This window comes from Acartia tonsa, chromosome 14 (genome assembly GCF_053477335.1).
Source record: "Acartia tonsa isolate MP-2025a chromosome 14, ASM5347733v1, whole genome shotgun sequence".
Taxonomy (NCBI): domain Eukaryota; kingdom Metazoa; phylum Arthropoda; class Copepoda; order Calanoida; family Acartiidae; genus Acartia; species Acartia tonsa.
In genome coordinates, this window is record NC_137273.1 from 28,548,407 (window position 1) to 28,573,406 (window position 25,000).

Sequence of the window (25,000 nt, forward strand, 5' to 3'; positions counted from 1 at the left end):
TAACCCTGCGGGGTAACTTTCCATAAATCTAACCTAAACAGCCAATATATATATATATATATATTTGCTCTTGCGCATTTTACGACTATGAATCCCTTTTGTAGAAACGATAGCACCCTAATTATTTCATGGGTTTATGTAAGAAAATTATTTTCTTTTTTCTCTAATTTTCCTATGAAACCGAGGCGTTTCTATCGGTCCGTCCGTCCATACATACCGGAAACTGTTTTGTTAATTTTGGCATGGTAGAGTTGTCTTATTGATTTCAAACTTCGCATTATAACTCCTGTAACGATTTAGAAACCGTAACTCCTGTAATCGTTACTAGGAACATATTACCGTGAACTGCACCAGATCCAAAAGTTCGTATGTCAATTCATAACATGCTGGTTTTGACCTTTTGTAATATAATTATCCCTTCATCTGATTTTTTGTAACAATTACAACGACAATCCCAAGATTAAAAATAGCATCAGTGACCTGTGTGAAGCTTCCTTATAAAGGAGAACTCATTTAGTCTAGTAGTTATTGAAATCTTAAGCTTCAGACAAAAAAAATCCTAGTATTTTATATTACAGAATACATTTAGCTATCTTAGGTAATTATCTATCTATCTAAGTTTAAAACAATCTTTAGCATGCATGTAATTGCAAACTTTTTTGCAAGAATTTTAGCGGCTCCTAAGTTTTAAGTGACAGTATTATAACATCATTTTTACAGGCTAGCTGAGGTTGTAATTCTACTGTTATTATGATATTAAACAACTATAGAAACAAGTCTAAAAATTTAAACAAAAGTGACAAAATGTTTGGCGAATTTTTTTAACGGCAAAGAAAAAAAGTCTTTAGAAAGAATTTAACAAATTTTTTGTTGGGTCGAAGCTTTTTTACATTGTACGTTTGTATGGCCGTCCGTAATGAAAAGCTCCATAGTTTTGTAATAAAAATTCCTGTAACAATCAGGCATTATCTTATAAGCGTAGCAACTCTATAATAACTTAGAAGATGTTTATTCTTTAAAACTATAACAAAATAATTTTTGAAAGGGAATTAATACTTTTAAATATTGTTAAGATATCGAGATCGTTACTCTTCAAATAATTTTCATGGATATTTACTTTAGCAATTACACAGATAATAATACTGAATGTATTTTTATATATTTACCTAATGTTTTAAAATCATCTACGGTTTGGAAAAAAATTATGATAAAAAGGCTTTTTATGCATGAATTTAAACAAAAAAATGTTGTTAAAACTTCAATAATTGAATTTTGACAAGTTAAAATATATTTTTGTAAAGAAAAAAAAGGGAACTCTAGCGGTAAAAGGTTAAACTAAAAGAGATAAATTAATTTAACCCTTTAATGAAGAATCACTGAAATATTATCAATATAATATGTTTATAAATAAATATAAGAAAAAATGTTCAGTATTAATATTTCTGAGCAGGTTTATGATTATTTTTGAATCATGTTTAAAATGAACATACATACCGACGGTTTGGTAAAAATTATAGAGTTGCAACGCTTACATTATATTATACATGAAAACTGTTTGAAACCAATAGGACGTTTTAACATGCCAAAGTGAACGGAGGGACGGGCGAACGTGTACTGACAGACCCTAAGTATAGAAAAAGTTCGCTTTTAAAAAAGAATAAGGGGTATATTTCCTTTTTTCTAATATAGCATCGTATTATAGACAATTTTCCGCGGTTAATAAAATAAGAACTATAATTGGATGTATTTATCCTTGTTTTTAATATTGGTGTGTGCACCGCTAACCAGGGATCCAAAGGGATAAGACAATGGCCGATAAACTGATGCACATCCCTAATGATGATTCTCAAAATTACCCCTTCCGTAGACTACAATTAGTTGTTGAAACGTGTGAACACTTAACTTAATACCCCAACCAATCAAAATTCAGCAAAAGTCCCCAAAGATGTTAAGTAAGAAAACATTATAGTAAACTTTGGGGACTAAGTAAAAAAGTAGCCCAATGTCCCCTTTCTCCCTGACCGCTAACACAAACACAAAAATATTTGACCTGTCAAAAAAGAAAACAAAAACAGATTATCTAAAGCCGCTGACGGTTTCCATAAATGTTTAATATCAAACTATGACAGTAGATTTACAGTCTAAGTCAGCCCACAACTGTACTGTGATAATACTGTAATTATTTAACTATAGGAATGACGTATTATCTAAGTGTTTCTTAGAAATTGATAATGAAAAAGCTGGGATTCCGATTTGTTGTTTCTACTGTAATACATTTTGTAAGTATGGCTTTAAAACCGCTTTATATCAGCAGGATAAAAACTGGTTCTTAACTACACTAATAACTCATGTACAGGATCGCATTACAGACAATTTCCCACAAATATTAGAATAAAAATCAATACCAAAGCATTCGGCCAGTCGGAGCTAATAAAACTGGTTTCAATCTTTTGATTTTTCATTTTTATATCCGCGGAAAGATGTTTACAATACGATGCAATAAATAACAAATAAAAAACCGAATTGTTGACGAAAAAATATCTAAAATCTTTTTGAAAAAGAATATACATATTTTTTATAAGCTTCTTTTTACTTGTAGACATTATTGTCCTTGTTTAGATAATAATTAGCAAAACAGAACATGCTTAATTATCTTGTTATTACTGCACAACTTAGATAAAGGGAGGGAGGGGACATTGGGCTGTTTATTACAATAGTCCCCAAAGTTATATAATTACGTTTTCTTTGGCTCAATAACTTGGAACTTTAATTGATTTTTGATTAGTTGGTTGTGTCCAAAAGTTTCAATCACTAATTGTAATATACAGAAGGGATAATTTTGTTTATCATTATTGGCTATTTACATCAATTTTTTTTACCTTATCCCTTTAGATCCATGAATTAAACCATTCTTATGGTGATATAATAATTACACACAATATTAGTGACTTACGGACGTTAGGACAAACCCAAGATATATAAAGAGAAGCTTCACTACGAACAAGGAAAATGTGATTAAAAAGATGCTGTTTAATTATGCATATTTTGTTTAATGAGAAACCAGGGAGGGAGGGGACATTGGGATGTTTATTATACTATTCCCCAAAACGTTTCTTATTAGTTGGCTCATCAACTTTGAGGGCTATTATCAAATTTAATCGATTGGTTCATTAAGATGGGGTTCCTAATCTTTCAACCACTAATCGCGATCTAAAGAAGGGGTAATTTAATGTATCATCAATGGGGATGTACATCAATTTATCGGCCTTTTTTGCATGAACACTAAGATCTCTAAAACAGCTGGACCGATCATTCAACAAATTTAATTATTTATTATTTGTATTAAGCAGGTTTTATGCTATTTGGCGACGTAGGGTGGGTAGGTTCACTTTCTCATCCCCGTTAAGAGCCCCTACAAAAAGCCTCCCCTATCAAAAATACGTCATACAATACAAATGACCAATTATAGGCCAATACACAGACTAAATTACCTATTGCAGACAATTTAATTTACCAATGACAGGCCAAAATGACGTCATTTTATATGGGCACTTTAAAAAGCTTTAATGTTTTACCTTCAGGGTTTATCCCCCCCCCCCCTTTTTTTTAACAATTATATTCTTCGTCTATACTTTTCTGATTTTTATTTTCATATAAAATTTCCATAGATAATAGAATACCAGAGAGATAGGTGACAATGGGCTGTTTATTACACTAGTCCCCAAAGTATCATAATAACGTTTCTTATTCGTTGGCTTTACAACTTTGGGGACTTTTAATGAATTTTGATTGGTTGGTTAAAGGTTAAATTTGTGTATTAACATTAAGGATGTACCAAAACTTATAGGCCATTGTCTTATCCATTTAGATCCCTGATAAAATTCTCATTTTATTACAAGGATATTTAGCATAATAATTAAAAAGCGAAGAAAGAAAGAAATTATAAAAATAGAAGCTGGTTTTAACATAACTAGTGACAACAACATGACAGCAAATTATTAAACTAACTTAGGTAGTAATTTTACTGTAATTATTATGATATTACATGTCTTTAGAACTGTCTAGTGTCTATTTTTATCTCTGTTTCTTTATTTTTATTTTTACATTTATTTGTATTTTTATGTTACTTGGTGTAACTGTTTTATGTTTGCTACAAGGCGGTTTCTTAGAATTTAAGTAACAGCCCTATAACACCACAAATGTTAGCTAGCCCAAGCTGTAATTCAACTGGCATGGTAGGGAAATAATTTACTCTCAAAACCCACTTTCATTACTGGATAATATCCTTGCTATTCCATTTAGAACTCTTCTATATGGGGAACCTTAAACTGACATTTGTTGTTAGGAAAGCGTTATAATAACATCTGAAATCTTAAGTAAAGGCCAGACAATTGAAGTGCAGATTGTCTTTTATGCAATATGTGGATATATACATGAACAGTCTAATTATAGAAATTAGATATTCAAACAGCTTGGTAGTTAGATAGCTAGATAGCCAAATAGGTAAATAGCTAAGTAGCTAGATAGCAAGATAACCAGATACCTTAAACAACCTTATTGTTACTTTGCTCTAAAGATAGATACCCAAAAGCTAGATAGTTGAGTTCTAGAGAGCTAGAAAGCCCAATAACAAGATAGCTAGATAGTCCAAATAAGATAGTTAGATGGCAAATAAAGACAGCGAAAAAACAAGATATAAAAACAAACAGAATAAAAATCTTAATGGATATTGCTTGGTTTATCTGCAGTATACTCAAGAAGAGAGCTGGTTTCTCAATCACTACGTATCAGAGAATCACAGAAGAATTCAAGCTAGAGAAGAATTGTAAATGTGATGTGATGATGTTAAACGGAAGAAACTAGTTGAAGCCTATATTAGGTTAGATGATGAATATATTAATATACATGTAGACAGGCATAACAGAGTTGCTGTAATAACACTTTGCATTTACATTTATTTTTATTTTGGTTTATTCTCAACAGTTAAGCTTCAATACATGGTTAGGTAGTTTGTCTTTAAGCCTGAATGTTCATCCATATGTCCTTGAATGATACCTCTGACAATTTAAAAATCTTCATAACTTCATAATCAAAATAAGAAATTCATACAAAATGATTTATTCATCTTATTATCATCATGTCAACTTGGTTTCTAGATTTGTGATTCTTATGGCAATTAGATACAATAACAAAACTGGTATTAAATCAAGTTTAAATATTTACTAATATATTTCAGTTTAAAATCAAAGGTTGTCATCCTTGTTTATTTATCTTTAAGAATTGCATAAAGTGTTATTTGTCTGGTAGTTTTGTTTTGAAGGTGTTATGTTTAAATATTTTTAATTATTTTTGTTGTTTATAAGAAAGTGCAGCATCTTTATTACCAGGGTAATACTGACTGTCTGAATAACATACCATAAACCAAAGACTGACTACTATAAAATCTAAGATCAATATTTCTAACAAATACACTCAGACAGATTTTCTTGTAAAACCTCTTTGAAATTAATATGTAATTAAAACATGGATAAGTATCTAGTATAAAAACTTTTTAATTTCTTTTATTGATGTTGTTTAAACATTACGCTTGTTTTTGCTTCTTTACTTGTGAACATAAATGGCCTATTTTAATTTGTTTATATTTATTATTATGTTTATTTACATAAAGCTGTAGCAACCCAAATTGTTACATGATTTGCAAATATGATGATGTTTTAATTAAAGAGATATGTTATTAGGCATGTTATTTCATTTATAATTGTGAACTGTGTTAGCTGGGTTTTCCAGGGAAGCTTCACCTCATTTAAATATTTTTAGGTAGATTAATACCCTTTTGTAAGGGAGAAAAAGAGAGAGAGAAACATAGATGGAAAAAAAGTGAGATAGTGAGTAAGAGATATAGCAGAATATTAAAATATCAAAATAAGTAAAGCAATAGCATAATGTTTGAATTTGTTAGCTTTTGCACTTTACATAATGAGATTCAATATCTAATAAATATGATAAAATTGCAAAGATTTATATAAAAATAACTCATGGAAAATTTGGTAACCCAGGTTGCAGAGAGTGCATAACAAGAATTATTGGGAATTTCCAATATTTCTTATAATTGTATACTTTGCTCTCTATAACCCCTCAATATTGTTTAATCATAATATCTCATCATTTATACCATTTGGAGTACAATTACAGACCTATCTACCGTAATATAAAGTGGTTAAATGTTTTGTCTAAAGCTTAATACTTGGTCAAATAATTTTAACTTTTCAGTGATGCTTTTATAAATATATGGAGGTGATTTTAAGATATTTACCTAGATGCTTTTAGCGCTGAAGCTAGTTTAAATATATTTTTCCTTTTTTGATATCTTTGTTATTTTTGGAATTTAATGAAATGGAACAGAATTTACTTTTGAGTTCTTTTTTATACAGTTTGACAGTTTTGAATTTACTACCATACTTAAAAGATCTGAATATTAAAGACAAATAAGAACAGTAAACTTTCATAAAAATATAAATAAATGAGATTGTGAGTTGTGCTGCTGACATGACTGGCTCTCTCCAGAAAAGATTAAATTCACTAAGCTCAATTTTCTAATAATCATAAGTAATATAAGTAACATATAACAGACAACCAGCCCTTTGATTGCACGTTCTTTGTCTGAGAAGTCTTAACTGGTCCTGGTAATGAGTTTTGCCTGTTTAGGGTTAGGGAATTCCCCCTACTCTGACTATATATGTTGTCTACCTGACATAGCAGCATTAGGAACCAGTTTTTAAAGTCTGAACCTATCGATACCCCCAACAACAAGTGGATGAGCTACGTGTTGGGCCATGGTTGCAGGTTGCTAGTAACCATAAGATAACATTTATTAGAAGATAATATTTATTAGAAGATAAAAATTTCACTAGGGACTGATTGACATTCAATATATTAAAAACAGCCCACGAATTAACTTAGACTAGGATATAGGATTAGTGGGGGGGTCACAATAAAGGTCGCATTGAGGAAAAAGATGGAAATTACTGAATTATTCTCTATAGACAAGAAGTTTCTATTTTTAGCCATCAGAAACTGATATTACATTCTTAGATAGGGAAATGACAACTAAAATATTGTTCAATCAACTTTTCAGCAAAATAAAATATACTTTTATGAACTTTTTTTGTAATGATTAGTACATTTAAAACATTCAAATTGCATGTATACAAAAAGGCATAAGCTTTTATATGGATATGGGAAGAGTAGAAGCTTTAAACTTTTTTTCCCCTTGTAAACTATTATTAATCATTGGGAGAAGAAAAATTTATCTTCAACTGGCTTATCCCTGATAATTTCAGTAATTTGGATTATCTTGAACAATTAAAGTAATCCTGTAATAACAACTTGTCAGACAGCGGGTTCTAATGGTTTTTAGTTTAATAAAATAACAGTAAATTTACAGCTTGGATTAGATTGATACTAAGCTGTAATTTTTGTGGTATTAAGTTTTTAGGAATAACTATTGGCTTCATATTAAGATTATGAATTTGAAAAAAAAACAGTTTGAAACCAGAATGACAATAGGCTGTTTAATACACTAGTCCCCAATGTTTTATAACAACGTTTTCTTATTCGTTGGCTTTACAACTTTGGGGACTCAAGTAAATTTTGATTGGTGGGTTCATTAATGTAAGTCTTTTCACCACTAATTTTAATCTATAGAAGGTGTAATTTTGTATTTCTTCATTTGGGGATGTACATCAATTTATCTGCCATTGTCTTATCCCTTTATATCCCTGGTATGAAACAGACAATGCGATTTAAAGAGAAGATTCGCATTGATCCATCATCCAGAGATCTAAAGGGGTGAGACAATGGCCGATAAATCGATGTACATCCCCAATGATAATACACAAAATTACACTTTCTGTAGATTACAATTAGTGCTTCAAACGTTTGGACATTCAACTTTATGGGAAAAAAATCAAAATTCAATATAAGATCCCATAGTTCTTAAATCAACGAATAAGAAAACGCTATCAAACAGAAAAATCAGCCTTCTATCTTTCATGGCACCTAAGTAAATTAAAATTCTTCTTGGATATAGACGGACGTACAAAGTAAGGAAAAGGAAAGCTTCACTGAACAAGGATGACAACATCCATAAAAGCGAAGCACTGAAACGGTAGGACAAACGGACATTAACACTTGTATAGCGTCTGAACTGAATAATCAGAATATAAAAGTATAAGAGTCGAAGCAAAACTGTAAGTAAATTTGTTGAAAAATTGCTTGATACAGCATAATGTTTAAGGACATACTTACATTTTTTAGGACTTGATTATAGAGTTGCTTCGCTTATAGAATTATACTTTGTTGTCCCAGGAATCAATATACTAAAACTCAGATCAATCGGATAATTAGATCACGTAAAAATTTCTTGTTATAAAAGAAAAAAATCAACATGTTTTAAATGGACGTACGGACATTCTGTTAATGATTATAGAGTTGCTACCTTTTCTAAATCGTACCTAACTACTAAAGTTTGAAATCGATAGGACAATTCTAACATGCCTAAATTAACGGAAAAAGGCTATCTGTCTCGGACGGACGGACGGACCAACCCTTATTATAGAAAAGCTTCGCTTTAAAATAAATTCATTTAACAATCAATGATTTCTTTCAGCTTGTTTAATCATATGGATGACGTGTGTAGGGGATAGGATAATGGATGAGAAATTCATATTCCCAAAATGTTTACAAGCTACTAAGAACAACTATAGGGAGCATGATCTATAGGCCAGGTAGTTGTCTGGGTTATGCATCTATACTTGTACATTTATTCTAAGAACAGAATTTGTGTAAGTAAGATTAATTTAACGTCCATTACCCCTTCCATCCCTGATATAATGTGTCCATTCATTTAAAATTAGTGCAAGTGTCTGTTTTGATATCATAGAATAAAATAGAATTCAGCTAAAGGTTCATGATAAAAGCACCTTCCCATCCATTCTTTTCATAGCGAAGCTACTTTATTATTCACTTTGTCTGTACATCCTGTCGGTCTGTCGGTCGGTCTGTCATGCAACAAAAGAATTATATATCTAATTATTTATATAGGTTTTGTGATTTTCATTTTCTATCTATACTTCTCTGTCTGTCTGTCTCTCTCTCTCTCTTTCTCTCTCTCTCTCTCTCTCTCTCTCTCTTTCTCTCTCTCTCTCTCTCTCTCTCTCTCTCTCTTTCTCTCTCTCTCTCTCTCTCTCTCTCTTTCTCTCTCTCTCTCTCTCTCTCTCTCTCTCTCTCTCTCTCTCTCTCTCTCTCTCTCTCTCTCTCTCTCTCTATCTCTATCTCTCTCTCTCTCTCTCTCTCTCTCTCTCTCTCTCTCTCTCTCTCTCTCTCTCTCTCTCTTTTTTTTATAGCAACTGAACATCCGCTCTATAATTTACTTTTTCTGTTAGTCCATCCATATTTTTTGTGTATATAATCAAAATATTTATTTTTTATTTTTGATACTTTGATGTACCTAAAATTGTATCTATAAAGATTTGTAATGTAACAGTAAAACTCAATGTTTATAAACAAAATTTCCTTTCAGTTAACTAAAGTACTATTTTTAACCTAAAAAGTGTACTTTTTTCAAGATGACAAGGATGATTTTCCATTGTAGCGCAGCAATAATAAGCCAACTTTATTTTAGGGGAAAATTAGTTAAACAGCATATAAAAAGGGAAATAGGGAGAGAAAAAGATAGCTAGATAAAAAGAAAGATTGATAGATAGATAGATAGATAGATAGATAGATAGATAGATAGATAGATAGATAGATAGATAGATAGATAGATAGATAGATAGATAGATATATAGATAGATAGATAGATAGATAGATAGATAGATAGTTATATAGATAGATAGATAGATAGATAGATAGATAGATAGATAGATAGATAGATAGATAGATAGATAGATAGATAGATAGATAGATAGATAGATAGATAGATAGATAGATAGATAGATAGATAGATAGATAGATAGATAGATAGATAGATAGATAGATAGATAGATAGATAGATAGATAGATAGATAGATAGATAGATAGATAGATAGATAGAGAGACAGAGAGAGAGACAGAGAGAGACAGAGACAGAGAGACAGAGAGAGAGAGACAGAGAGAGAAGAGAGAGAGACAGAGACACACGAAGAGAAAGAGAGAGAAAGAAGTATAGACGGAAACAATAATTTCGTTAATGTAAAAATAAAAGAAATTAATCTATCATTAATTTATCTCTGAATCACTGGGTAAGCATTAGAAAGAATGAAAGAAAGGGAGAAAAAAAGGGGGGGGGAAGATTAATTTAACTTTCATTGGTCTATCCCTTCATTTTTGAGTAATCTGTCATATTAGAGAGAGGAAAATCTGAATGTATAAAAGCTTTGGTGTACATTCACTCCCGCATATTCGCAAAAATAAATTTCTGAATGGATTTAGAAAACATGGGTACACAGTGGGATCTTTTGCCAAAAAACGGGACATTAAGAGTAGACAAAAGTAAACTTCAATAAATAAGCTTGTATTTGAAGAAATGATGTAATTTTTTTTGCTTTAGCCAGGAAATAACTTAAATTTTGCCCCTGTTAACTTCTAATGTGCATTTGGTAAGTACGTCTGGCGGTTTTGGAGGAGCGAAGCTACCCTATTTTTTAAAAATCTATAAACCTTCATAACTTTAGTTAGGATAGGAATATTTTAACAAAATCAACGTCTATGTAAATATTTCTTCAATGCAAACAATGTTTGTGAACATGAATATAGCGTCAGGTGCACCCAGTTCGAGTCCTGGCATTTTTAGGTAGGTCCAGTATAAGTAAAATAGGACACTTTAAGGCATGTTTTTAAATGTTTTTTTTACAGATATAAACAACAATAACATAATTTTCAAAACACTTTTGATTTTGTGTTAATACCTTTATTCTAAGTCTAGCTATCTTCATTTAAAGTTTGTATAAGAATATAAACATAATTACTTATGTTATATTCTCTCTCAAACGTATATTTCTCTATCTCTCTCTGATGCGTATGTAATGTTTTTGCAATATTATAATTAATCTCCAAATTTGAATTTCCGCTAGACCAAAACCAGTTAGAAATACAATTTTTTTTAGAACACATGAAATTTAGCAAATTTAATTGCTAAAATAAAAGTATTTATAAGTCATCTTTATTTAACGACTCCTTTATCCCTTAAATGTCCATTAAAACCGCGAGAACGGCAAAAATCGTTAAAAATCACGCCAACGGCGGCAAATAACGGCGTAACGGTTGGCCGGAGGCAAATAATGCATAAGTAAAGAAAGATCCGCCTCAAAAAGTTTGAAAACATTGCAGAGATGACTTTGGGCTCTAAAATGACTCCTTCCCCCTCTAACGGGGGAAAATTTGAAATTAACAAGAACGAAATTGTTCAAACCATGCAATGTAAAATGCTCAATTACTCAAAAACGGACAAGAGGCCCCAGGTTGTGAAAACTGTTTAATACACAATACATGTTGTATATTGATATTATTATTGCAAAACCCGGGGCCTCCTGTCCGTTTTTGTATAAAATGGAGAAAACTGATTTTTTGGGGTTAAAAATCTTAATATTTTTGGTGAAATTTTCTCACAAAATGTCAATTTACACTACCAAAAAAATATTTTTTAAAAATTTTTCTTTAATTAGACATTGGTACAGGTATCTGAAAAGTACCTCAATCAAAAATTATTTTCATAAGATGAACATAAATGTATTTTTTGTTGCTTTGAAAAAATTGTGTAAAAAAATCTGGAAAATCATCAAAACTGAAAAGAAATTTTTCACTACCTTTTTTAAAAATGGCATAAATCCGCCAAAAATGAATATTTTTAAAAAATTTCTTTTCTAGCTGTCTACTTACAGCCATTATTAATTCCTAGGATAGATAAAAGTCGATTTAAAATTTTTTGGATGTCCCGATTTTTTTCAAAAGATCCCACTGTGGGGTATTGTGACAGGTGAATTTTCGTTGCTCATATAGTCCTCATATATTGGTCAATACGTTCCTTCATGGTTAAAAGAGAGGATCGTGTAAAGTCATAAGGTGGTTATCGGTGTTTTTTTTGCTATTTGCTAGTTATTGCTATTTCTACCACCAACAAAAGTACAATGACTGTGTTTCTGGCAAAAATATTGTCAATTCAAAATGTAGGTGTATAATTGGCAAAATTACACCTTTACCACCAGCATTATATTCATTTTATAACACTTAGATGCCCATTTTCTGGGCTCATATAAATATAAGTATGGAATAATTGTCATGTCCATAATGTGTCAGTCTAGGCCACTTTTATTTAATGCCACGATATTTGCATAAATAATGTTTATTTTATGGGATTTATAGTAGGGAAGCTAATCTATAATTTATTTGTCTGTCCGTCATTCTGTCCGTCAATCAGTCAGTTTGTCTGTCTGTTCATAACACTATTCTGGAAATGTGATTTTTCTTGTCTGAAATTCTATGGCATTTGACATCTAATCTATACATTGCTATGTCCCTTAAGATCCCTGGCTAAATGTATGAAAGCTGGACACGGAATAAAGCTTTTACATTAGGATAGACGATTCCTTAGACGAATATTAACACTGGTATGATAACACAATAACAGGGCAGCTATTGCTGCAGTTCTAATGTCATATTATGGTTTTGCATAATCTATGAAACCTGTACGCCATATAATGCTTTTACATTATAACTCATAAAAGCAAAGTGTAGTGTTTTAAGAAAATGGCATATTTTTACATTTTTTTTTAGCGCAGCTACTCTATAATTTAAACCTCTTCTGTATACGATGGTTGGTTCATTTCAAAATTCATTTTTCTAATATAACATTACTATTCTTTATGTTACGGCATGCTAATGGGCCAATGAATTCTTGTAACTGTTTATTTCGGGGTAATTTGGTACCCTCCCAAAAAAGGTATAAATCTTCCAAGGGCCTATGAGAAGCTACATTGTGAAGGAGAACCATATCAGTTCAGCAGTTAGCGAGATCCTTCGGTAAACACATAGAACCTGTTACAAAAAAAAAAGGTTTTTAACTTTAGGTTTTAAAACAATACAACTATTTTATCAAATTTCATTCTGTAATATCAATTATCAAGAGCTAAAATACTCTTTGCGGTTTCTAAAGCTGCTAAATAACTTAGAATGACAGCGAAATTACAATATTAGCTTGCCATCTAATATAGGAATACTGTACATTAAGGTTTGAAGAAAAACTAAAAATTTAATTTAGAAATCCTTGCTATTTTTTTAAAACCATTTACTAGCACAGGGTTTTCCAAACCCCACTTAAACCAAATCAAGGTGGGTAAATTACACACAACATAAGTAGTGTTATTTAATTGTTAGGGGGGGGGGGGTAGATATACCCCCCTAAGTGTCCACCCTACTACTCAATAATCATACTTAAAAGTCCAAAAACTAATTGGTAACTTGGCTGTTTTAGGGAGATGTAGAGGAGTAGTGGAATCCGACCCCCTGAATTTGCCTGGGGAGTGAATAAACCATCCCTCCCCCCTCTGTACACCTCTGGTTTAGATAATTATCTTATTTTCTTGATTTTGGATATCTTAATTCCCTCTAGATGTAAGTTTACCCATATTAATTATATATATAATTAGAATATGTTTATACAGAATTTTTGTTTATACTTCTCAAAAATGTTGCCGTGAAATGAATTGCTACTCTATACTTTTCAATGTTTGTTTGTCTTACTAACTCCTTGGAGAAAGACTAAACTATATAACTTTTGTGTCACTTTTGAGGAAGACGATTCCCATATGACGTCATATAAAGGAAAAAGAAAAGGGAAGGGGGGACGAAAATCTCTTCAAAAGAGATGGGAGAAAAGGGAATCGTCTTCCTCAAACGTGACACAAAAGTTTTGTAGTTTAGTCTTTCTCACTTCTTGTTAAAAGTGGCTTAATTATATCATTGCTGTTTAATAAAAATAGCAATGGCTAACCGGCATATTATCGCCATTTTCTAATAAAATTAAGACTACATACTTTTATTAATATAATCAAAATAAAAAAATATTTCATGTTTTTATACCTGCGCAAATTATAGTTTTAGCTGTTTTAGGGGTACACATAACACTCATATTTAAAGCAATTTCACATTCATATTTCATATTTTATATATGGCCGGTTCTTGGGATATTTTTACCATAATAAGACAATATAATTACTACCCTAGCTAGCGTGCTATTATACTGTGATACAGATGTTATATACCAACTTTAGGAAGCTGGTCTTAAGCTATTTCACTTTTATATTTTACATATTATTTCCATTTTGAATCTTATATATATATATATGCTAGGAGGGAAGGGACAGTGAATGTTAATTTAATCTACATCCATTACATTACAAGATACCAAGGACAGAATTTCAGTTAAATAAATTTTGGGGATGTTACCAAGAATCTTAAGGGATTAGACAATGGACGATAAATTCAAATACATCTTCAATTATGTGACACAAAATTACCCCTTCTATGGATTACATTTAACGGTTGAAACGTTTGGACACTCAACTTAATAAACCAACAAATCAAAATTTAATAAAGACCCCAAAGTTGGTAAGGAACGAACAAGAAAACGATATTATAACTTTGGGGACGGATGTAATAAACATCCCAATGTCCCCTCCCTCCCTGAATTTTACTGTGCATTAAATTTTATTTTTAAAAAGTGGTTATAACTGATATGTTTTCGACTTGTTATTAATAAAGCTACGTCGACATTTCATCATAATGCAAAGGTTATGAAAACTTTTTACTTTAAAATAAGGCCATTGTTATATTTTAGTCTGAACCTCTACTGGGGGAGGGGAGGGGATCTTTAATCCAGTCCTTCCTTTTTTCGTTTTTCTACTGTTATCTTAACACAAAATTAACAAATTCGACATTCTGACAAATGAACGTTAACGCAGTTTTAATATCAAGAAACAAAACATAATTAAGAAACAAATATTATGCCTTATTCCCGTATGAATCACCCTTTCTATAATTAAACAAAAAGTTAAATTCTACCATCATATCAAATTAAAAATAGATTAGATGATTTTAACATACCTCAGTTATCCGTCAGAGCTATCAGTTATGGAATGATGGACACACCCTACACAAATTGATTTCGAAGGTGCTTTGACTTTTGTGTCAGAACCTAAATTGGGACATAGTGCATTTCATTACCCTATGTTAGGTAACTTCATTTCACTTTTCAATAAAATTTAAAATGCAGCGGTTTTTGAGAAAATTAGATTTGAAAATTTTAAGTCAAATTTTCATCCCCTAGGAGTTATCGCATAATCATGACATGAAAAGCAAAGATTATTTATTTAAAATTTTCAACAACTTTGCTTTTATAAAGTTCTTCATAAAACCACTCCTGAAGGGAGTTAATTAATTTTTATCAGTTGCTTTGCTAAGGTCACGGAAATTCAGCCTTAAATAAATCATATATAGAGATGTTTTATGAAAGACCTTATAAAAGCAAAGTTGTTCAAAATTTTAAATTAATAATCTTTGCTTTTCTTGTCATGATTATTCAATAACTCCTAGGGGATGAAAATTTAACTTGAAATTTTCAAATCTAATTTTCTCAAATCGGCTGCATTTTAGATTTTATTGAAAAGTGAAATGAAGTTACCTAACCTAGGGTAATAAAATGCACTATGTCCTAATTTATGTTCTGACACAAAAGTCAAAGCACCTTCGAAATCATTGTGTACATGCTTAAAATATTTTTATATTACATAGTTCTATCTCTTTATCCCTGCAAAATAATGCAGGGAGAAAGGGGACATTGAGGTGTTTATTACACTAGTCCCCAAAGTGTTATAATACCTTTTTCTTATTCGTTTGCTTAACAACTTTGGAGAATTTTACAGAATTTTTATTGGTTGGTTTATTAAGTTGAGTGTTCAAATATTTCAACCACTAATTTTTATTTACAGAAGAGGTAATGTTGTGTATCATCATTTGGGATGTACATCAATTTATGGGCCATTGTCCTCTCCCCGTATCCCTGCAAATGAATGATACATTTTATCATTCTTATTAACATAATAATATGACATCTTAATTTAGATATGTGATGGCGATTCCTGAGGTAATTAGTTAAAGTAGAATACCAACACATTAGCGGGCTTGTTTAGACTGTGATTTTACTGTCATAAAATATTATTCAACAACACTAAAAATCATCATTACGTAGAAGTTTTTCATTGTTCCTATAGACAATTAATTATAGAAAATCACAGTTCAATAGCAAGCTAGGCTAAGGTGTAGTTCTACTGTGATACTATGATATTTACTAACTATAGCAATCTAATTCATTGGTGTACTTTAGGTACTGAATAGAATTTTTTAAGGGAAGCTTTTTACTATTAGGGTTTGTTTTTTCCGTCCGTCTGTAACGGATAGCCCTAATAGTTCATATGTGTATTGAAAACATGATTTTTATCATAATCATTTTATTTCTTAGACGATAAAGTAAAACAAAAAAAACAAAAAAAAATCATTTCTACAATAAATTCCCGATCTTTTAAAAAAATAAAGGTCGATATTAAAAAGTGGATAGATGGATACACAGATAGTTAGATAGATAGATAGATGAATCGATGATAAATAGATGGATATATAGATAGATAGATGGATCAATGTATGAACTTTAAAGATAGATGGAAAGATAGATCAACATATTGCAAAAAGCTCAATAGATAAATAGATAGATAATATGATAGATTAATAGAAGGATAGATTAGTGCAAAAAGCTCAATAGATAGATAGATAAATAATTTAATAGATTAGTGCAAAAAGCTCAAGGTTTATGGCAATTGTAAAAACTATTTTATTACTTCTTATTACTAAGCTATGGTGTGGTTTCCTTGATAAATAAATACCACACTATGACAGTAGAAAAATAGCCTGAACTATCTTGATAATGTGCTGTTATTCAAAATCTATAAAATCTTTTGGAACGTTATGACCTAGAAGCTTGAAAGTTTGTATTTCATATTTCGTACATTTTTACTTATCATATTTTTAAATGCACAGCTTCTCTATAAGTTTTCGCTTCCTCACTCTGACTGATTTCCTAAATAAGAAATGATGTAGACCACTATTAGAGTAAATACTTCTAGAATGCCTTTAGAACAAAATCTATTAGATTACATACCTGTAAATTTTTTTATTTTTTAAGTTGCCAATTTTAAGAATAAATCTACTATTTAGTACTCTTAATAGATTAAAAACTAAATTTTTACCAATTTTTATATTTTTCAAATGTCCCAGGAGGGAGTGGACCATGAAAATTAAATAAAAAGGATATCTTTCTCTCTTTAAATGTATTATATGTTATTTATTCATTTTAAATCTTATATAAAGTAAATTTTCATCTACGCATTTTTGGCCGTTTTCGGTCTTGTTAAATATTCAATTTTTTGTACAACTCATTTTGGTGAAGGGGTTATTAAACTTTTTTTAATTTGGGAGTAAATCCTCTACCTCCCCCCTTGAAGCGTGTAAAGGTTAAAATAGAAAATAACCCTCCTCCCCCCTCATAAAAAGAAAAATAATTTTAGATGTTGAACGCAATGCAAAAATGTTTAAAATTTTGACTATGTTTACATTGTACTAAAACTGTGTATTTGTAAGGTCAAGTTATTTGTAGATAACAAGTTATATCAAGTTCAAAATCACAAAACTGTATCGGTAGAATTGGGTTGTTGGGGGATCGATCCCCCCTCGGGCCTCCTCAGTCACTTTCAACTAGTTGCTAGTGACGTAGCCGCTAGTGATTAAGCCGTTAGTACTAATATAGTATAAATTAGTATGATTTTTTGGGGCTGAAACCTAGATTTTAATAATTCTCCATTTTAGAGAAGTTTAACATAGGTCCCAGGATGGTTTGAGGCTACTTTATAAATCTACAACAAAAAAATAGCATTGCTAGAGTGAGAGGACAATGGATAGTGGATCAAACACACATTTCTGTCAAAGGTAATGAAAAAGTAAATTATAAAAAAAAATGCTTTTTTATTCCTTGGCTTAACAAATTTGGAGACTTTTATTGAATTTCTTGGTTGGTTCATAAAGTTGAGTGTATAAACGTTTAACCACCAATTTTATCAACAGAAGGGGTAATTTCAAGTATCGTCATTGGGGATGTACATCTATATATTAGCCATGTCTTATCCATTTAGACCCCGAGGTAAAGTATCAAATTTAGTATCAAAGATAAATTAGATAGATAAGGCCAGGTATATCAGTTTCAAGTTTCATAAATAAATAGATAGATAGACAGATAAATATCTAAATAGACACACATATTAAATTTCCCCTTACTACACTTTCGCTCTTTAGTTATGCTACTTTCAAATAAGTGTTCACATAATGTAAAACATATGTAATTAGCTAAAATTCATTTTTTTATCTAATTTACTTTATAATTACAAATATCTTTCTATATGGTATCTATAAACTGTATTTTTTGTAAGGATTTCCATGATCAAATGATCATCTGATATGCATCTCTATTAACATATCATTTTCGTGATTTTATCGGCTCCTATTTAAGATAGATGTCTAAAAATTAATCATAATTCCAAGTTATTGAATAACAAGGATGACAACATCCATAAAAGCGAAGCACTGAAACGGTAGGACAAACAGACATTAACACTTATATAGTGTCAGAACTGAATAATCAGAATAGAAATGTATAGAAGTTGAAGCGAAATTGTGAGTAAATTTGTTGAAAAACTGCTTGATACAGGATAATGATTATGGACATACTTACATTTTTAGGACTTTATTATAGAGTTGCTTCGCTTAAAATATTGTTCTTTGTTGTCCCAGGAATCAATATACCAAAAATCAGATCAAACGGATAATTAGATCACATATAAATTTGTTGTTAAAAAGTTGAAAAATCAACATGTTTAAAATGGACGTACGGACATTCTGGTAATGATTATAGAGTTGCTACGCTTTCTAAATCGTACCTAACTACTACAGTAATCACCATACAAAGTTTGAAATCGATAGGACAATTCTAACATGCCTAAATTAACGAAGAAAAGCTAACTATCTCGGACGTACGGACGGACGGATCGACCCTAATTATAGAAAAGCTTCGCTTTTGAAAATAAAATAGTGAACAAAAATTGAAGCAGCTTATGATAGGTCAATATACATTTTACCATTGGGCAATATAAATATATACTGGCCTATTATTAGTCATTTGTGTTGTACGACGTCATTTTTTAATAGGCACTATGGGCTGCTTCCAAAAATCTATTTTAAAATTGCAAATTTTGAAAGCACACTTTTCCCCTACAATTCCCTTACGATGATGTACTGAATTTTAGTTTTCGAAAGTGTACCTAGCATCCGCGTACTATCTCAATATTTACTACTAGCTAAAAAAGCTTCAAACTTCCACAAAAAAATCAAAATTTGAAAAATAAAAATTTTGAATGTATAATGTATAAATTGTTTATACACTGTATTGCTTTTCCCTTTGACCGGAGTAGCTGAAAATAGCGTTTGCAATAATTGGGTTATCTGCTGTACAACTTTGGAAATTATTGAAGAAATAGGCAATCCATTTTTAGCACATCCTTACGATGTATAAATGTCCCTAAAGTCAATTAGTAATAGTACTATGACAACACAGTGTAAGGCTATCATAGACTGAAATTCTTTTGTCATATTATAACATTTTGATTATTAGAAACTGACCTTATGAGCAAGTCGCACGCGCTAATATAAATTCTTTTCCAAAAGTGTGCATTTATTCCCGCCAATTTATTAGAAATGCATATTATTACAACAGCGCAATCTGCTCTTTCCAGGAATAAGGTATAGCCAACAAGCGAAATAACTCTAAAATATTATTTGGGGGGCAGGTAAAAAGGACGTCAATTCTACTAAGAGTTGCCACCCAACGACAGCTGAAAATTGCGTATAGGTTTCGTAATTTTTTTTTCTTCAAACTAGTTTTGTTTCGTTGTCGGTAAAAGCTGTGCTCCTTCCCTCAGTATGTAGATATTATCACTAAACAATAAGATATATAAGTTGGAAAGAATTTTAATGTTAGAGAGAGATTTGAAATCTGCATCAAATTTTAAGGATTTTTTATAAAATTCGTTTCATGTATAATTCTTTATCTAAAAGCGGAAATGCAATTTAAGTTAATTGACATCAGTGATTGGTTGATTGAAAATTATCTGCGCTCTGATTGGAGAAGCCTAAGTGTCGCATATCATTCAACCAATTAGAGCGCAGGTAGTTTCAAATCCACCTATCATATCCTATGAACTTAAATTGTAATTCCGCTTTTAGATAAAGAATTATACAAAAAACGAATTTTATAAAAAATTCTTAAAATTTGATGCAGATTTCAAATCTCCCTCTAACATTAAAATTCCTTCCAACTTATATATCCTACTAAACAACCTTTCTTATTTATTTGCCTTTTTGTTGTATTGCAAATGTGAAACACATATTGCGCGGATGCGATCCTATGCGAAAGTGAAACCACACCCCATTATTAATCTCCCTTATTTTTGTAAGTAAAAGGATAGGTAATATTGAAATAATTGTTCTAGGGACTTTAAACCTTTTAGAATCATTTAAACAACAAAATTAAGTATAAAAATGTGATGCTGTACGGATTGGTGCAAAAAATGGGGACAATTTTTAAATTGATTTGACGGGGCTGTTTATTTACGTCACAAGTGAGGGGAAAGAAAAGGGAAGGAGGAAAGAAACCCCCTAGAAAAGAGATGGGGGTACGAAGTCACACGCCAAAACAATTTGAAATTTGTCCCCATTTTTTGCACCAATACGTACAGCATCTAAAAATGTATATTAGTAGTGCAACAATAACAAACCAAAATAATTTTTTATAGATAGAATTCAGTAAACTGCTATAAAGAAATAATAGAAAATCTTATCTATTATTAGTTTTCAACATGTATTATATGTAAATCAGATGAAATGCCGTTCTGACGGACAGACAGACATTCTGTTACTTGCAAATAATTTTTAATAACTAGAATTCCCTTAAATTACTAGTACATGATGCTTATTAACTTTAGGTGATTTTTATAGATGTTTTTACCGGTTCCATCGGGATTCCTCCCACACGGGATTCCTCCCACTGAATTCCTCCCACGGGATTCCTCCCAAACGGGATACCTCCCACACGGGATTCCTCCCACACGGGATCCCTCCCACGGGATTCCTCCCACACGGGATCCCTCCCACAAGATTCCTCCCAAACGGGATACCTCCCACGGTATTCCTCCCACACGGGATCCCTCCCACGGGATTCCTCCCAAACGGGATACCTCCCACGGTATTCCTCCCACACGGGATCCCTCCCACGGAATTCCTCCCACACGGGATACCTCCCACGGTATTCCTCCCACACGGGATCCCTCCCACAGGATTCCTCCCAAACGGGATACCTCCCACGGTATTCCTCCCACACAGGATCCCTCCCACGGAATTCCTCCCACTCGGGATACCTCCCACGGTATTCCTCCCACACGGGATCCCTCCCACGGGATTCCTCCCACACGGGATACCTCCCACAGAATTCCTCCCACACGGGATACCTCCCACGGGATTCCTCCCAAACGGGATACCTCCCACGGTATTCCTCCCACATGGGATCCCTCCCACTGAATTCCTACAACTCAGGATACCTCCCACAGTATTCCTCCCACACGGGATACCTCCCACAGGATTCCTCCAACACGGGATACCTCCCACGGAATTCCTCCCACATGGGATCCCTCCCACAGGATTCCTCCCAAACAGGATACCTCCCACAGTATTTCTCCCACACGGGTTCCCTCCCATGGTATTCCTCCCACACGGAACTCCTCCTACAAATGTTTCAATTTTTTCCAATTTTCAATTTTTCAGGGTGGGGTGTCCTTCCACACCCCTGTAAAAAAAATTTTCAATTTTTTTTTTTTCATTTTAAAATTTTCGGGGGGGGGGGGTGACCTTCCACACCCCCCCAAAAAAATTTTTTTCACATTTTTTTTTTCATTTTAAGATTTTTGGGGGTGGGATAACCTTCCACAACCCCCTAAAAAAATTTTTTTTTTAAATTTTTTTTTTTTATTTTAAAATTTCGGGGGGGGGGTGACCTTCCACACCCCCCCAAAAAAATTTTTTTTGACATTTTTTTTTTCATTGAAAGATTTTTGGGGGTGGGATAACCTTCCACACCCCCCTAAAAAATTTTTTTTTTTCATTTTTTTTTTTTCATTTTAAAATTTCGGGGGGGGGGGGGTGACCTTCCACACCCCCCAAAAAAATTTTTCTCAAATTTTTTTTGTTCATTTTAAGATTTTTAGGGGTGGATAACCTTCCACACCCCCCTAAAAAATTTTTTTTTTTAATTTTTTTTTTCCATTTTCAATTTTGTTGAGGGTGGGGTGACCTCCAACACCCCCAAAAAAATTTTTATTCAATTTTTTTGATTATTTTTAAATTTTTGGGGGTGGGGTGACATTCCACACCCCCCTAAAAATTTTGTTTTCTTTCATTTTTAAATTTTTGGGGTTGGGGTGACCTCCCACACCTCCATAAATTTTTTTTTCAAATTTTTTTTTTTTATTTTCAATTTTGTTGAGGGTGGGGTGACCTCCCACACCCCCAAAAAAAAATTTTTTTTTTCAAATTTTTTTTTTCATTTTAAAATTTTTTGGGGTAGGCTGACCTTCCACACCCCCCTAAAAATTTTTTTTTCCTCCATTTTAAATTTTAAACTTTTCAGGGGGATGGGGTAACCTCCCACATTCCCCTGAAAAATTTTTCAATTTTCATATTTTTTGCCATTTAAAATTTTTTTTATTATTTGAAAAAAAAAGTTAAGGGGGTGTTGGAGGTCACCCTACCCCAAAAAATTTTAAATCCAGAAAAGAAAAAAAAATTTGAAAAAATAATTTTTAGGGTGGTGTGGAAGGTCACTTTACCCCGAAAATAAAAAAAATAAAAAATTGAAAAAAATTTTTTAAGGAAGTGTGGGAGGTCACTTCAACCCCAAAAATTTGAAAATAACAGAAAAAGAAATTTTTAGGGGGGTGTGGAAGGTCACCCCAACCCCGAAAATTTAAAAATGAAAAGAAAAAAAAATTTAAATAAAATTTTGTTTGGGGGTGTGGGAGGCTACCCCACCCTCAACAAAATTGAAAATGGAAAAAAAAAAAAATGGAAAATTTTTTTTTAGGGGGGTGTGGAAGGTCATCTCACACCCTAAAATCTTAAAATAAAAAAAAAAAATTGAAAAATATTTTTAAGGAGTTGTGGGAGGTCACCTCAACCCCAAAAATTTGAAAATGAAAAAAAAAAATTTTTTTTTTACGGGGGTGTGGAAGGAGTCCCTTGTGGGAGGAATAACATGGAGGGAACCCATGTGGGAGGAATACCGTGGGAGGTATCCTGTTTGGGAGGAATCCTGTGTGGAAGGTCACCCCACCCCAAAAAATTAAAAAAAAAAAAAAAAAAATTGAATAAAAATTTTTTTGGGGGTGTTGGAGGTCACCCCACCCTCAACAAAATTGAAAATGAAAAAAAAAATTTGAAAAAAATTTTTTTTAGGGGGTTGTTGAAGGTTATCCCACCCCCAAAAATCTTTAAATGAAAAAAAAAATTTGAAAAAAAATTTTTTTGGGGTGTGTGAATGTCACCCCCACCCCCGAAAATTTTAAAATGAAAAAAAAAAAATTTGAAAAAAAATTTTTTTTAGGGGGGTGTGGAAGGTTATCCCACCCCCAAAAATCTTTAAATGAAAAAAAAAATTGGAAAAAAAATTTTTGGGGGGATGTGGAAGGTCACCCCCCCCTCCCCGAAAATTTTAAAATGAAAAAAAAAAATTTTTCAAATTTTTTTGTACGGGGGTGTGGAAGGACACCCCACCCTGAAAAATTGAAAATTGGAAAAAATTCCGTGGGAGGTATCCCGTGTGGGAGGAATCCTGTGGGAGGTATCCCGTGTGGGAGGAATACCGTGGGAGGTATCCCGTGTGGGAGGAATTCCGTGGGAGGGATCCCATGTGGGAGGAATACCGTGGGAGGGATCCCGTGTGGGAGGAATACTGTGGGAGGTATCCCGTGTGGGAGGAATTCCGTGGGAGGGATCCCGTGTGGGAGGAATACCGTGGGAGGTATCCCGTTTGGGAGGAATCCCGTGGGAGGGATCCCGTGTGGGAGGAATTCCGTGGGAGGGATCCCGTGTGGGAGGAATACCGTGGGAGGTATCCCGTTTGGGAGGAATCCCGTGGGAGGGATCCCGTGTGGGAGGAATACCGTGGGAGGTATCCCATTTGGGAGGAATCCCGTGGGAGGGATCCCGGTTGGGAGGAATCCCGTGTGGGAGGAGTCCCGTGTGGGAGGAATACCGTGGGAGGGATCCCGTTGGGAGGAATCCAGTGGGAGGAATCCCGTGGGGAGGAATCCCGTGACTACCGTTTTGACCTTATCATGACAGTAAAATTACATCCTTGAATAGTCAATTACTGTGCTGTAATATTACTATAGCAATATGAAATCAGAAACCGCTTGTGGAATATGATCAGTTTGTACATTTTTCCTACCCTTGTTACTCAAATTCCTATATTAAGGGATACAGGGACTGATAAATTGAAGACAAATTCAGCGTGTTAAAATATATTCTGCAGTTATTGCAGTGATTTAAAGGGATAAAACAATGGCCGATAATTTGATTTACATCCCCAATGATGATACTCAAAATTTCCCCCTCTGTAATAATAGTCATCAGAGTTAATAGCCAACGAATAAGAAACGTTAATATAAAACTTTGGGGACTAGTATATTAAATATCCTAATGACTACTTTCATTTAAAACTAAATTAAAAGCAAAATAAACAGTCATTTTCTTTTCTATA

General features: G+C 32.4%; 2 protein-coding genes across 2 annotated transcripts in view; one reads left to right on the forward strand and one right to left on the reverse strand.

The window, feature by feature from the left end:
* The window catches only part of Shal (Potassium voltage-gated channel protein Shal), a 159,420-nt gene that overhangs the window by 108,637 nt on the left and 25,783 nt on the right, over window positions 1-25,000 (reverse strand). The window lies entirely within an intron of this gene.
* LOC145305624 (L-lactate oxidase-like) overlaps window positions 1-25,000 on the forward strand; it is a 142,266-nt gene that overhangs the window by 68,611 nt on the left and 48,655 nt on the right. The gene's annotated exons all lie outside the window — the stretch shown is intronic.